The sequence below is a fragment of the Rhinolophus sinicus genome, chromosome 18 (genome assembly GCF_057876585.1).
Source record: "Rhinolophus sinicus isolate RSI-liver-muscle chromosome 18, RSI-T2T, whole genome shotgun sequence".
Taxonomy (NCBI): Eukaryota; Metazoa; Chordata; class Mammalia; order Chiroptera; family Rhinolophidae; genus Rhinolophus; species Rhinolophus sinicus.
In genome coordinates, this window is record NC_142518.1 from 31408756 (window position 1) to 31422753 (window position 13998).

General features: G+C 36.7%; 1 protein-coding gene across 8 annotated transcripts in view; it reads left to right on the top strand.

Annotated features, from left to right (window-relative positions):
- The window catches only part of USP9X (ubiquitin specific peptidase 9 X-linked), a 130424-nt gene that overhangs the window by 18585 nt on the left and 97841 nt on the right, over positions 1-13998 (top strand). The gene's annotated exons all lie outside the window — the stretch shown is intronic.

Below are 13998 nucleotides of genomic sequence, written 5' to 3' on the forward strand. Positions count from 1 at the left end.
TTGGCACGAAATACTCAAAGTGATGAAAAAGCGAGGACCTACAATCAAGACTACTCAGGAAGGCTATCATTTAAAATTAGAGAGGTAAAGAGCTTCCCAGACAAAAAATTGAAGGAGTTTGTTACCTCCAAACCAGTAAGAAACGTTCAAGGGACTTCAAGAAGAAGAAGAAGGCGTGAAGGGAAAGAACATAAATATGGATAATAAAAATGCAATAACTACATACCTATTGATAATCACATTAAATGGTGTATGAAGAAAATGCTCTCCATTCAAAAGACAGGGTAGCCGAGTGAATGAGAAAACAAGACCCATACGTAGACTGTCATTTCAGGTTGAAAGACACGCAGACTGAATGTAAAGGGATGGAAAAGATACTTCATGCAATCGAAATTGATAAAAAAAATAAAAATAAAAAAAAAAGGCTGGGGTAGCAATACTCAGACAAAATCGTCTTTCAAAGAAGGGTTGTAGGGCCGTCCCGGTGGCTCAGGCGGTTAGAGCTCCATGCTCCTAACTCCGAAGGCTGCCAGTTCGATTCCCACATGGGCCAGTGGGCTCTCAACCACAAGGGTGGCGGTTCAACTCCTCGAGTCCCACAAGGGATGGTGGGCAGCGCCCCCTGAAACTAAGTTTGAACACGGCATCTTGAGCTGAGCTGCCACTGAGCTCCCAGGTGGCTCGGTTGGAGTGTGTCCTCTCAACCACAAGGTTGCTGGTTTGACTCCCACAAGGGATGGTGGGCTGTGCCCCCTGCAACTAGTAAATGGCAACTGGACCTGGAGCTGAGCTGCGCCCTCCACAACTAAAACTGAAAGGACAACGACTTGACTTGGAAAAAGAAGGCCTGGAAGTACACGCTGTTCCCCAATAAAGTCCTGTTCCCCTTCCCCAATAAGATTTTAAAAAAGAAAAGAAAAAAAGGGTTGTAATAAGAGACGAGGACATTTCATAATTATAAAAGGATCAATACAACAAGAGGATATAACTCTTGAAAACATGGGAGCACTAAGCATCTAACAGAAATGTTTCCGGACATAAAGGGAGAGATTGACAGTAATACAGTCATAGTAGGGGACATTGACATGAATGGATAGATGTTGCAGGCAGAAAATCAGGGAAACAGGTGCCTTTATGACACATTAGACCAGATGAATTTAGTTGATACTTTTAGACCCAAACAGCAAAATGTGCATTCTTTTCAAGTGCACATGGAATGTTTTTCCAGGATAAGACCACGTTAGGCCACAAAACAAGTCTCAATAAATTTAAGAAGATTGAAGTCATATTAAGTGTGCTCTCTGACCAGTGGGATGAAACAAATCAATTACAAGAAAAAACAAACACACAAACACGGAGGCTAAATAAACATGCTACTAAATAGTGGGTTAACAATGAAGTCAAGATAAAAATCAAAAGATACCTTGAGACATGTGAAGATGAAAACACTGTGACCCATAAATCTATGGGACACAGCAAAGCAGTCCCAAGAGGGAAATTGACTGAGTCTAAACAACACAAAATATCAGTGAAACTAAGAAAAGATAAATTGATGAGCGTTTAACCAGGTTCATCAAGAAAAGAGAGAGGACCCAAATAAATAACATCAGAAATGAATGAGAAGTGATCATGGACACCGCAGAAATACAAAGGATTTGCTGTGAACAATTATATGCCAACAAATTGGATAATCTGTAAGAAATGATTAAATTCCTAGAAACATACAGCCCTCCAAGACTGAATCAAGAGACAGAGAATGAACAAACTGATCACTAGTAACGAAATAAAATCAGTAGTCAAACTCCCAACAAAAAGGTCTTGAACTGGGTGGTTTCACAGGTGAATTTTACCAAACATTCAAAGAATTAACACCTGTCCATAAACTATTCCAAAAAATTCAAGCTTAGTTTATGAAGCCATCATTACTCTGATTCCAAAACCAAAGACACTGCAAAAAATGAAAATGCATGCTAAAATCCTCAAAAAAATAATAGCAAACTGAATTCAGCAATACATTAATAAGATCGTACACCATGATTTGGTGGAATTTTTTTTCTGAAATGCAAGGTTGGCCAAATACCCGTAAATCTATTAACTTGATACACATAAAATGAACGATAAAAATCTATTGGCAGATGCAGAAAAAGCGTTTGACAAAATCCAGCATCCATTTATGATAAAAACACAGCAAAGCTGGAATAGAGGGAGTATATCTCAATATAAAAAAGGCCGTATATGACAAACCCACAGCTAACATCATACTCAACTGGAATAAGTGAAAAGCATTTTCCGTAAGATCAGGAACAAGACAAGAATGTCTCCTTTCACCAGTTTTATTCAACATAGTATTGGAAGTTCTAGTCATAGCAGTCAGACAAGAAAAAGAAAGAAAAGGGATCCAAATTGGAAAGGAAGAGGTAAAAACTATTATTTGTAGATGATATATAGAGAACCATCAACCATTCTACTGAGAAACTGTTAGAAGTGATAAAATGAATTCTGTAAAGTAGCAGGGTACAAATTTAATATTCAGAAATCTTGCATTTTTATACACCAATAACAAACTGTTAGAGGTATTAAGAAAACAGTCCCACTTACAATTGCATAAAAAAGATTAAATACCTAGGAATAAATTTAACCAAGGAGGTAAAAGACTGGTACATGGGAAATTATAATACTTTGAAGAAAAACAATTGAAGAAGATACAAAGAAATGGAAGCACATACCATGCTCATGGACAGGAAGAATAAACGTTAAAATGTCCGTACTACCCAAAGCAATCTATAGACTCAATGCAATCCTACCAATAGCGTGTTTCACAGAACTAGAACAAATCTAATATTTATATGGAGCCACAAAAAAGACCCCAAATAACCACAGAAATCTTGACAAAGGAGGAGAAAGTTGGAGGTATTCATGCTACATAATATGAAACTACTACTACAAGGCTCTAGTGATCAAAACAGCATGGTACTAGTGTAAAAACAGACATAGGGATCAATGGAACAGAGTAGAGAGCTCAGAAATAGAGCCACACCTATGTGGTCAATTAACGTATCACAAAGGAGACAATATATAATGGGGTAAAGATAGTCTATTCACTAAAGGGTATTGGGAAAACTGGACAGATACATGAAAAAAAAGAAAGAAAAAGAAACCAGATCACTTCTAACCATGTATGAGAATAAACTTAAAGTGAATCAAAGACTTAAATGGAAGACCTGAAACCATAAAACTCCTAGAAGAAAACATAGACAGTAAACTCTGACTTTGCTGTTAGTGGTGTTTTTTTCTGATCTATTTCTTTTGGCAACGGAAACAAAAGAAAAAAATAAATGGGACTACATGAATCTAAAAATAAAAAGGTTTTGCACAGCAGGCAGTCAACACAATGAAAAGACAACCTACTAAATAGGAGAAGATATTCTCCAGTGATTTATCTGATAAAGGGTTAATATCCAAAATTTATATAGCACTCACCCAATTTAAAACCAAAAACAAATCATCCAATTTAAAAAAGGGCAGAGGATCTGAATAGACATTTCTCCAAACAGGACATGCACATGGCCAATAGACATGAAAACATGCTCAACATCACTAATTGTCAGAGACATGCAAAATAAAACTGCAATGAGATATTGCCTCACACCTGTCAGAATGAGTATCATCAGTAAGTCAACAAGCAACAAGTGTTGGCAAGGATGTAGAGAAAAGGGAATCCTCATGCACTGAGGATGTCGAGAAAAGGGAATTTTCCTGCATTGTTCAGACTGCAAATTGGTGCAGCCACTGTGGAAAACAGTATGGTGGCACCTCAAAGAGTGAAAAAGAAAATAGAACTATCTAATGACCCAATAATTCAATTTATGGCTGTTTATCCAAAGAAATCCAAAACTAGTTCGAAAAGATGTATATGCACTCCTGTGTTCCAGCAGTATTGTTTATAATAGCCAAGATAAGGAAAATAAGTGCACATCAATAGATGATTTCAAGAAGTAGTGTATATACACAGTGGAATACTACTCGGCCATGAAAAAGAATGAAATCTTACCATTTGCAACAACATGGATGGATCTAGAGGGTATACGCTAAGTGAAATAAGCCAGACAGAGAAAGACAGACACCTTAAGATTGAGCTTATATTTGGACTCTTTAAAAAAAAAAAAAAAAAAAACAATAAAAACAGACTTATAGATACAGAAAACAAACATGTTTGCCAAATGGGAAGGGGATTGGGGACCTGGGGGGAAAATGGAAGCAATTAAGAAATTGGTAGTTACGGAATAGACACAGCGATATAAAGTACAGCATAGAGAATAAGATCAATAATATTGTGATAATGATGTGTGGTGCCAGGTGGATACTAGACTTACCGGGGATCACTTCGTAAATTATATAAAAGTCTAACCATTATGCTGTACACCTGAAACTAATATAAAATAATATTGAATGTCAACTAATTCAAAAATAAAAAAGTAAAAGGAAATGGGAGTAATGATACATGCTACAACTTGGATGTACCTCACAAACAATTATGCTAAGTGAAAGAAGCCAATCACAAAAACTCCATATTGTATGATACCAGTTATGTGAAAGAATCCAGAATAGGCAAATCTATAAAGACAAAAACTATATTAGATTGGGGCTGGGGGTAAGGGTGGAGGTAAAGGGTTGTGACTGCTACTGTTGGGTATGGTATTTATTGTTGGGTGATGAAAATGTTCTAAAGTTGATTGTGGTGACAGCTGTATAACTCTGAATAAACTAAACACAATAGTTATTTTAAAATTATATACAACTTAAAATTTAATGAAGATAATCCTATGACTAAAAGTAATTTCAAATTCTTTGGTTTCCTTTTAAAATTTTTTACCTTTGTGACTTCAGGTAACTGGAAAATCAGGTTAAAAGAGAAACCACTGGATTCACATTGAAAATGATAATTATTGATAATATGTCTGCCTTGCTTAAAATGTTGACTAAATAAAATGAATTGTTTGTTTTTAGTGTTGGATCAGCATTTCATGATTGTATTAGTGACTTCTAAAAGTGTTAACTAATTGGTGAAGGTTGGTAAGAGCTCTTAATAGGTAACTGAGTTGTGAAGCGCTCACTTAAGAACGAGTAGACTGATGAGTAGATGTAGTTTCTGTGACGTTTGCTATGTGATTGTTGTGTCTTAGTATTTTAAGTCAATGTTGCTCACTTGTTTTTAGTAATAGGTTGATTTTGTTTAGGGCCTGGAATTGAACGGGACTTCTCACGGTTTGTAAGGATTTAATAAAGGAATATTTAAGTAAAAGTGTCTTTCTTGAAAAGCTACCTGAGTGTGTATACACTAAAAAATCTCAGTGTTTTGAAGGATTATAGTGTAAATAACTGAATATTAACTTTGTTACCAGTCAAAAGGTATTAGTGACAAGGGAAATGGACTTTGACTCAACAGAAGAAAGACTTGCTGACAGCAATGGGCTTCAAAGTGTTGTAACAGAAAATGTTCAAGGGGAGATTAGATGTAGAAATTCCCTACAATTGGAGCAGTTAATTGACTACACTTAGTCTTTGAGCACCCCTCTGTCATTCCCTGCAAGGTTTTAGCCTTCAAAATACCTCTTTGGTGCCCTTTTTGTGCTCAAGTTAAAGCAAGTATTTTCTTTTTAAACCAAGTCTTTTTTTAAATGATATTCTTAAACATTAGTACGTGTAATTTGGACTACCTGGATAATTGCCTCATCATCAAGAACTGCCACACCATTTCAGTATTTATGTTAGCTTTGTGTTTTTAATGCATTGGTGCTCAGTTGTACCATTTGATTTGTGGGATAATGAGAACAAAAGCAGGCTTAACATATAAATGATGCATTGGTGCAAGGGACAAATGATGTCACAGCACACCATTTGTACAGTGATGTAGTAATTCAAGTAGGAAAGCTCAGTCTCCCATGTGGCATTTGATGGTAGGATAGCCATGCAAAACTCAAAGGAACCCATGCCTTAGCAGTCAGTAATCATGCAGCCATCTCATGTTAATACTAATATTTATGTTAGTATTTAGTTTGTAAATTCGTAGAGGAGCAATAAGCATAAGGAGTTTAATGCTAATTTCATTTTTGCATATGTTTAACCAGCATTAAAATAGAAAATAAATTTGTTTTTTAAAATTCTGTTAAGTTAGAACCAGAATTGGTAAACTAGAGCCAGCTTAGTATTATTGATAGAAATCTGGTGCTGGGAGTCAGATGACTGAAACTGGGCCGCCAAGTCCATATTTACTAGGGTTCCCCCTATTTGTTAAATGAAAAATGTACTTATATTTCTACCCAAACAGTGGTTCATTTGTTTATTCTTTTGCTCAACACATAGTTTCATAACACTGAGTAATTTTGATGTTTTATTACTGTCAATAGTCTCCCTATTGACACTTATTCTTTAGAGACAGCATAAATTCTGATAAGAATACTATAGTATGAATTGTATTACATATGATCAGATATCTTTGTAACTTTGAAAAGTGTGACGAAATTTTGAAATACAGTAGGATTCTGTGTTAATACAATAGAATAATAAAGCAGCTATATTAGTGTAACTGTTAAGGCTGATCATTTATTTGAAAGGTCAACCTCAGCAATTATGGTATATATATTAGAAGCCTAGAATCCTGGTAACAATAGTTGTGAAAACACTTTCCTTCTGGACTGATCCAGAGATCATATTCATAGGAAGCCAGGAAGGTTTCAAAATAAGAATTGTCAAGACTGCATAATAATCTGATTAGCATTTTGAAGGGAGAAATCAGCAGCACTTTGTTAGAACACCTATTTATTGGCGGCCTTCTGTGTGCATGGCACTTTAAATGCATTCTCCCATTCAAGCTTCCCAACAACCTGAAGGTCTTAACCACCTTGTGAGAGAAAAAAATAATACTCAGAGATTAAACATTATCTGTTACAGGCGTATCTGTTACATTGCAGTTGCTGAAAAACCTCATGTTCTGCAAAATCACACACCAAAATAACAGAATTTAAGGGGGAAAATAGGATTGAGAGCAAATCGATCACTCAAAAGCTATGCAACTTTGTAATTAGAGCAAGAACAATAAAAATTCAAATCAAGAGCACAGTTAAAAGATCCTAAATTCCTGACAAACTATAATAAATTTAGGAAGTTTTTGTTTTTTTTTAAGGTAATCTAATGGAATTCTCCCATATTAAAAGATCCTAAATTCCTGACTAGAATATAGTGTTCTTTTTAAAAAAAAGATAACCTAATGGAATCCTCCCATATTGGGAAGTGTTGAAGTTACTGAGTTAGGGACACAAGGCTGAAATAAAATGCACAAAGATCAGGGAGAACAGTGTAAGTACTTCCAAAACAGAACATTTGGCCAGACTGAACCAAGAAGAATTTTTGAGTTGATGACTGTCAGATCCATACCTTTATCCCCCACCCTCATGCTGCATTCAGCTGCTGCTATTTGGTGCAACACATTATGTGTTGAGGTGAAAATTACGAACAACGTGTTACGTAGCACAACAGACTTCATATTGAACAAGTATTTTTCACTTCAAAACCTGCATTCGTGTTCTATCCTCGGTACAAAATTACAAATAGTCTTTAAAGTGTCACCCCTCCAATGGAATGTTATTTGAGAGGAAGGGTAACTAATACTTAACTGGACATCTTCTGGCATTGAAAGATAATTGTTACTCATTTAATCATCACAGCCATAGCCTTGTATCCTCAGGTGAGGAAACTGAGTCCCAAAGAGGTTTGAGAACTTTGCACAAGATTACATAGTAAGTACCAGAGTAGAAATTTATATCCACATATTTCTTGTTGTAAAACTTGCTTTATGCCACACTGCTGCTGGCAAAATAATTGCCTTTAACACAGGAGTGGTTGACTAACACACAGAATAGGATTCAATCAGTCATTCTATTTCTCCCCTCTATTGTCTCCTCCTATAGCACTGAAATAGACAAAAAAAAGTGATGTAAAATGGCAAGGGGCATGTAGCATGGCAGAGCTGTTGGTACCAAGGTGTCTAGATTTAGAATTTAAATTTGCTAGCTTTGTCCTCTGTTAGCTATTTTGTCCTAGTCAGATTACCTCTATGTAACTCAGCTTTTCTCCTCTGTAAGATGGTAATAATGAGTACTTACCTCTTAGGATTATTATGAGTATTATATAAGTTAATAAATCAAGATACTTTAAATTATACCTGGCACATGGTAAAGACTCAATGTTAACTGATACTTGTATGTCACCCCTGCAGCATTGTTTCTCACTTCCTTTTTGGTTCTTTTATTCCATGCTATTCTAATTTTTCTCCTTTCTCCCCATCTCCATATCATTGATTTGAAATAAATCTAGATTTTACTTCGTGAATGTTGATGTTTTTAGCACTTAAGTTTTCATTGATGTGTTGGATGCCTGTTTGTAGGGCTGTATGATTTACAAGGTAGTGGTTTGTGAGGACTTGTAATTTGTTTCTTAAGGTAAGTGCTGTGGAGCAGATTACATAGGTATGCTGTTTTAGTCTCATTTTTGTGTGCCTAAATTTCTTGAATTTTATATACACATTTAAAAAAACAAAGTGTTACAGTATATTTCAGTGACATGATCTTGCCTTAGTTTTGTTTTGTCTTTAAGGAGAATTCAGAATTTTTGTAATTTGTAGATGGCAGGATTTTATATCAGGAAAACCAACTGAGGAACTTAGTAAGTGGCTTGAATATGATTGTTGTGCCAAAATAAATCTATTTAATTTCCACATATTTGTGAATTTCTCAAATTTCCTTCAGTTGATTTCTAACTTTATTCCACTGTGTTTCCTTTAAAAAAAAAAAAGTATATCTGTATTAAAAACATTTTGGTAGAGTTCATCTTGGGGGTGGGGATATGATGAGATTCATGGTAGATTTTTGTTGTTGTTATTTTTCAACATTAATGTATGGCATGGTGGTTAAAACTGTAGGCCCCTGGAGCTGTGTACTGCCTGGGTTGAAATCCTGGCTCTTCTACGAGACTACTTCATTCACTCTGCCCCGGTTTCTTTACTTCTGAAACGGGGTTAACAACAAACTTGTTCTGAGGATTAAATAAATTTGTACATATAACTTGCTTGGAATAGTAGTGTCTGATACAAAACACTCAAATGTTAGCTATTACAATCACTTTTAATGAGAAAATTGTTATTTAAATGTTGAGGTAAATTGTTATTTAAAAGTTGTGATGGTATTGAAATTGGGAAATGAGAGATGACAGGAAAATAAGGGCTGATTGTGAGTGACCTTGCTAGACTTACTGGGGTGCTAGATGGCAAGGGATTTAGGGACAGGGTGGGAAAGGTGAAGGTATTAAGAAATACAAATTGGTTGTTACAAAATAGTCATAGGGACATAAAGTAAAGCATAGGGAATATAGTCAATACGATAATAAGTACCGAGTTTCCCAAAAAATGAGACCTAGTCGGACAATCAGCTCTAATGAGTCTTTTGGAGCAAAAATTAATATAAGACCCGGTCTTTCGTAAAAGGTGGAGAGGAGAAAGCCAGGAACTGTTTTAGAGATTGAAAGTGTTGGGAGATTAATTTAGCATTAATATACTGAACAGATTGGTAGTGTGGAGACCAGCCAGAGTGCTGTTAAAATTGGAGTCTAGCCTGGAGTGTAGGTGTAGTACTGAAAAGATAACAGACACATCATAAAAGAGGAATTGATGAAGATAGTAAAAGAGAGGGTTTGACTCTGTTTTTATCGCCCCCATTTTAGGTTTGAGCACCTACCTATTGTGTGCCAATGAATCCTTGGGATTTAGTGATGAACAAAGTTCATACAGCTTCTGTGCTTATGAAGCTTTTATTTTTTTGGTAGGGAGAGATCATCACACAGATGCTGTGAAAGAAAGGTGCAGCTGGCTCTGAGCCTCAGAATAGGAGTATGTATACAGTTAGTCCTCCGTTAAATGTCATCGGTAGGTTCTGCGATTTTAAGCTAAATGACGTATAACAAAATCCAGTTTTACCATTTCTATAAACAAGAGTTTATATCATCATCAACGTTACACGGAAAGGTTATTCGAGGACCTGCTGTACTTGAGGAATTCTGTCAGGAGAGTTGAAAGCTGATGAGTCAGTGTGGGCAAAACTAAGCAGACTGCTTATGCAAAGGCCCCAGAGGTAGCATGAGGAAGTACGTTTTGAAGGAACCCAGGAGAAGGAAGGCAAATTGAACTGGGTTTGGAACAAGCTTTGGGTGGGGTAGTTGCAAGTTGAGGCTGGAGTTGGGTGTTTTTGATGGAGCTTGTAGACTGTTAGAGAAGTATTTCGGTCTTTATCCTGATCTTTGAAGATTTTTAAGCAGGATTTTGATGGTATTGTTCGCATTTTAATTAGACTCAGTGATCATTTCTAATGAAAAAATATAAAACAATTGAAGGGGGATGGGTTACAGGTTTGACAGTAACCATGCTTTTAAGAGAAAGAACAATGCCTTGTCCTTGACCCTGTTTTTTTCCTCTTAGTTCTTCCCCTTTGAATTCAGAGAGAAGAACATCAATATCTTGGGAGCTATAGTGAACCTTCATGGTATAATGGAAGAGCCAGCAGCTTTGGAGTCTAACAGATGGTACTACCTGCCATGTTGGACAAGCTCACATAGTTCATCTTTTAGCTTCTGTTTGCGTCTGTTAAATTTTAGTGATAGCCATCCGGATGATTAAATGAGGTTATACAAATAAAGTATTTGCTATTGTGCCTGACACAGAAGTGCTCATAACTTTTCTAGAATAATATACAAATTGCGATGGAACTGGAAAGGAGCCTATGATGTGATTTATGATAAGTGTATACCCGGGGTGCCAAAATGTATACACACGACTTGTGTTCATCTTTTGTTACCGGTATATATTGACTATTACAATTTTAATACAGTTTTTTCCTTTCTTAAAATGGGTATACATTTTTTTGGCATATTTGGTCACTCCTAGTTCCTGGCACAGTTTCTAAAACCCTTGGAATTTCGTAAGTGGTGAGAGCCATAAAGGTGTCTTTTGTTATGTTAATGAGTGACTTGGAAAGTCCTAAGGATGGAGGCTGGTTGCTAGGGAACCAACCTTGTGATTGGAGTGTTGGAACTCTCTGGGGAGGAGAGAAGGACTAGAGATTGAGCTCAATTCCTAGTGGCCAAGGAGTGAGTTCGTCGTGCGTAGGTAATGAAGCCGCCATAAAAACCCAAAAGGACAGAGTGCACGCAGATAGCTTCCAGGATGGTGAACACATGGAAGTTTGGGAAGAGTGGCCCTCCTAGAGAGGGCATGGAAGTTCCTTGTTCTTTCCACATACCTTGCCTTACGCATCTCTTCCATCTGGCTGTTTCTGAGTTACATCCTTTTATAATAAACTGGTGATGTGGTAAGTAAATGTTTTTCGGAGTTCTGTGAGTCATTCTAGCGAATGAATCAAACCCAAGTCTGGATCCTTGGAACAACCTCCAATCTATAGCTAGTCGGTCAGCAACACAGGTGACAACCTGGACTTGATCAGCATCTTCAGTTGGGGAAGGGGGCCATCTTTTGGGATGGAGCCCAGCTGGGATCTGATGCTGTCTCCATCCGAGTAGAGAGTGTCGGAATTGAGTTGAATTGTAGGACAGTCAGCTAGTGTTGCAGGGAATTGATTGGTGTGGGGAGAAAATCCACACGTTGTAATTGGATACAGAATTGTAGAGCCACAGAGAAACTTTGAATGGAATGGACCCACAAGTCCACAGAAATAATTCCTTGGATAGCATAAATGCTGAAAGCTGTTCCCCCCAACCCCCGCTCTCCCTTTCGCTTTTTCTCTCCCTTCCCCCCCACACACATCCTCATCTTGGATTTTTTTGTGTTTTTCTTTTTTTTGTTTTTTATTGTGGAACAACATGCCTCTCCAGGGCCCACCAGCTCCAAGTCCAGTCACCATCGTCAATCCTTAGTTGCAGGGGGCGCTCTCCAACCAACTGAGCCTTGCGGCCGCCCCTCTGGAAGCTCAGTGGCAGCTCGTTGTCTTCAATCCAGTTGTGGAGGGTGCAGCTCACTGGCCCATGTGGGAATCGAACCACAATCCTGCAGTTCAGAGCTCGCGCTTTTAACCAACTGAGCCATCCAGCTGCCCGCTGAAACCTGTTTTGCCTTACCCCTAGAGTGGTTATGGGTCATAGTTTCTGAATATAATTGTGAGATGTGTTACAAGTAATGTAAGTAGTTGTTAAGTAATTAGTTAAAACAAATACAATAGCAATGTTTGCAAATGAGGTTATCTAAAAATTAGAGTCAGGATTATCCCCCAATAATTATTTTCCACTCACATTTCAATGTGTTTTCTTAGAAGGTATTTAAAAAAAAAACCTAGAAGTCTGGATAATGTTCAGATTGTCTATACATAACTATCTTTTGTTATTTTGTGTGCTGCTTCATACTGTTTTAGGCAATTTCTGTGTGTCCATGGAAGTGTGTCAAACCCACAGTAATACTCTGTGTGTCATTTCCTACGTTGTGGTAGGTAAACTACCGTGTAAGATAGGATATCTTTTCTTCCAGACAACAATGCATAAAGACTTTGCCTTTAAGCATATTGAATCTGTCATAGAAATAGAAATTCCAATTTAAAATTCAAAAATATCTTAAATACTGTTGGCTTAAAAATAAGTATTTTCATACTCCAAAGTGGTGGTTATTTTGAAATAAAGCTTAGTACTTAAAGATGCTTCATATTGGATTATAAAAAGATGGAACAATTTATTCACACATTTCACATTAAAATTTTAAATCAGTATAATTTAAGTTGTGTATGCTAGTGTATTAATTACAAAATTATTGTTTAAAGTTTTCATTTTGTAGTCTGGCAAAAGCAGTGAGTTCTGGTGTTTGAAGACAAAGCACAGCTCGTATTTCACAGTTAGGTCTCAGCTCTGGTGAGTCAGGTATTTTAAGAAGGGGAAAATGGGGTTATGGATGTCAGACATACATAAAAAGACGTTAGAAAGAAAGAAAAATAATTGAGTAATTTTCTCCTTTGATTTTAATACATAAAACCAGAATAGGTAAAATTCACAAGTTAAGATAATTTCCGTGGATGAGTTTAAGGCTGGTCTGTCAAATTGTTTTCTAAGAAACTCAACTCATTTTTCTGCTCAGTAAAGGAAATAATTTGTTGGAGAGCCAGACTTGCTGTTGCTTGTTTATCGGCTCTATCCTCAGTCTGTAATGTTAATTCCACAAGAGCAGAGAGATTTACCTGCTGTGCACTGCCATATTCTCTTAGCCTAAAACAAATTGCGGTCCATTGTAGATCCTCAGCACATTTACAAAGAGAAGGAACTCTTAAGTAGAGTAGTATATATATGGAATTGTGGAGGGTTTCAGTGTGGTATGAAAGGAGAGAGATTCTAGCATATAGGGAACTTTTGAGCAGAAATGGAATAATGACTGGGTAGAGAAGGACCATTCTTCTTTGTCCTGAGGTTTTCTCTGGTATGAAGGACCTCCCATCTGAAAGCTGGTAGAGAAATTCAGTTCTGCAAAGTTTAAAATAACTATAAATGGTTTGCTGCTTACTAGGTTATTTAAAAGAGCATAATGCCAATCTTGATCCAGGTAAAGGGGGTGCTTTCCCCATTTTGGATGATGTAGATGTGCTAAGTTTGAATATGAAAAGAGTGCCGTGTGTACTAAAGGCAATCTGATACTGCCATTTTGTTTACATTCTGCATTGCTGAAAATCCAAGATGCAGTCCGGTAAAATGTGAATTGAAGGGGGAGGGGTAGAATAGGCATCCTTGTACTGTTTTTCTAAAAATAAAACTTTTCAGCTTTATGTAAAGCTTAAAACTTCATACAGTGAATTTTCACATTGTGATTTGTTGAATTGGAGTGTTCCTATAGAAAGTGGTTGTTAATTGTGTCAAATTGTACATGATTTGAATAGTTACTGAAGTTTTCAGTTATGTGTAGGATAC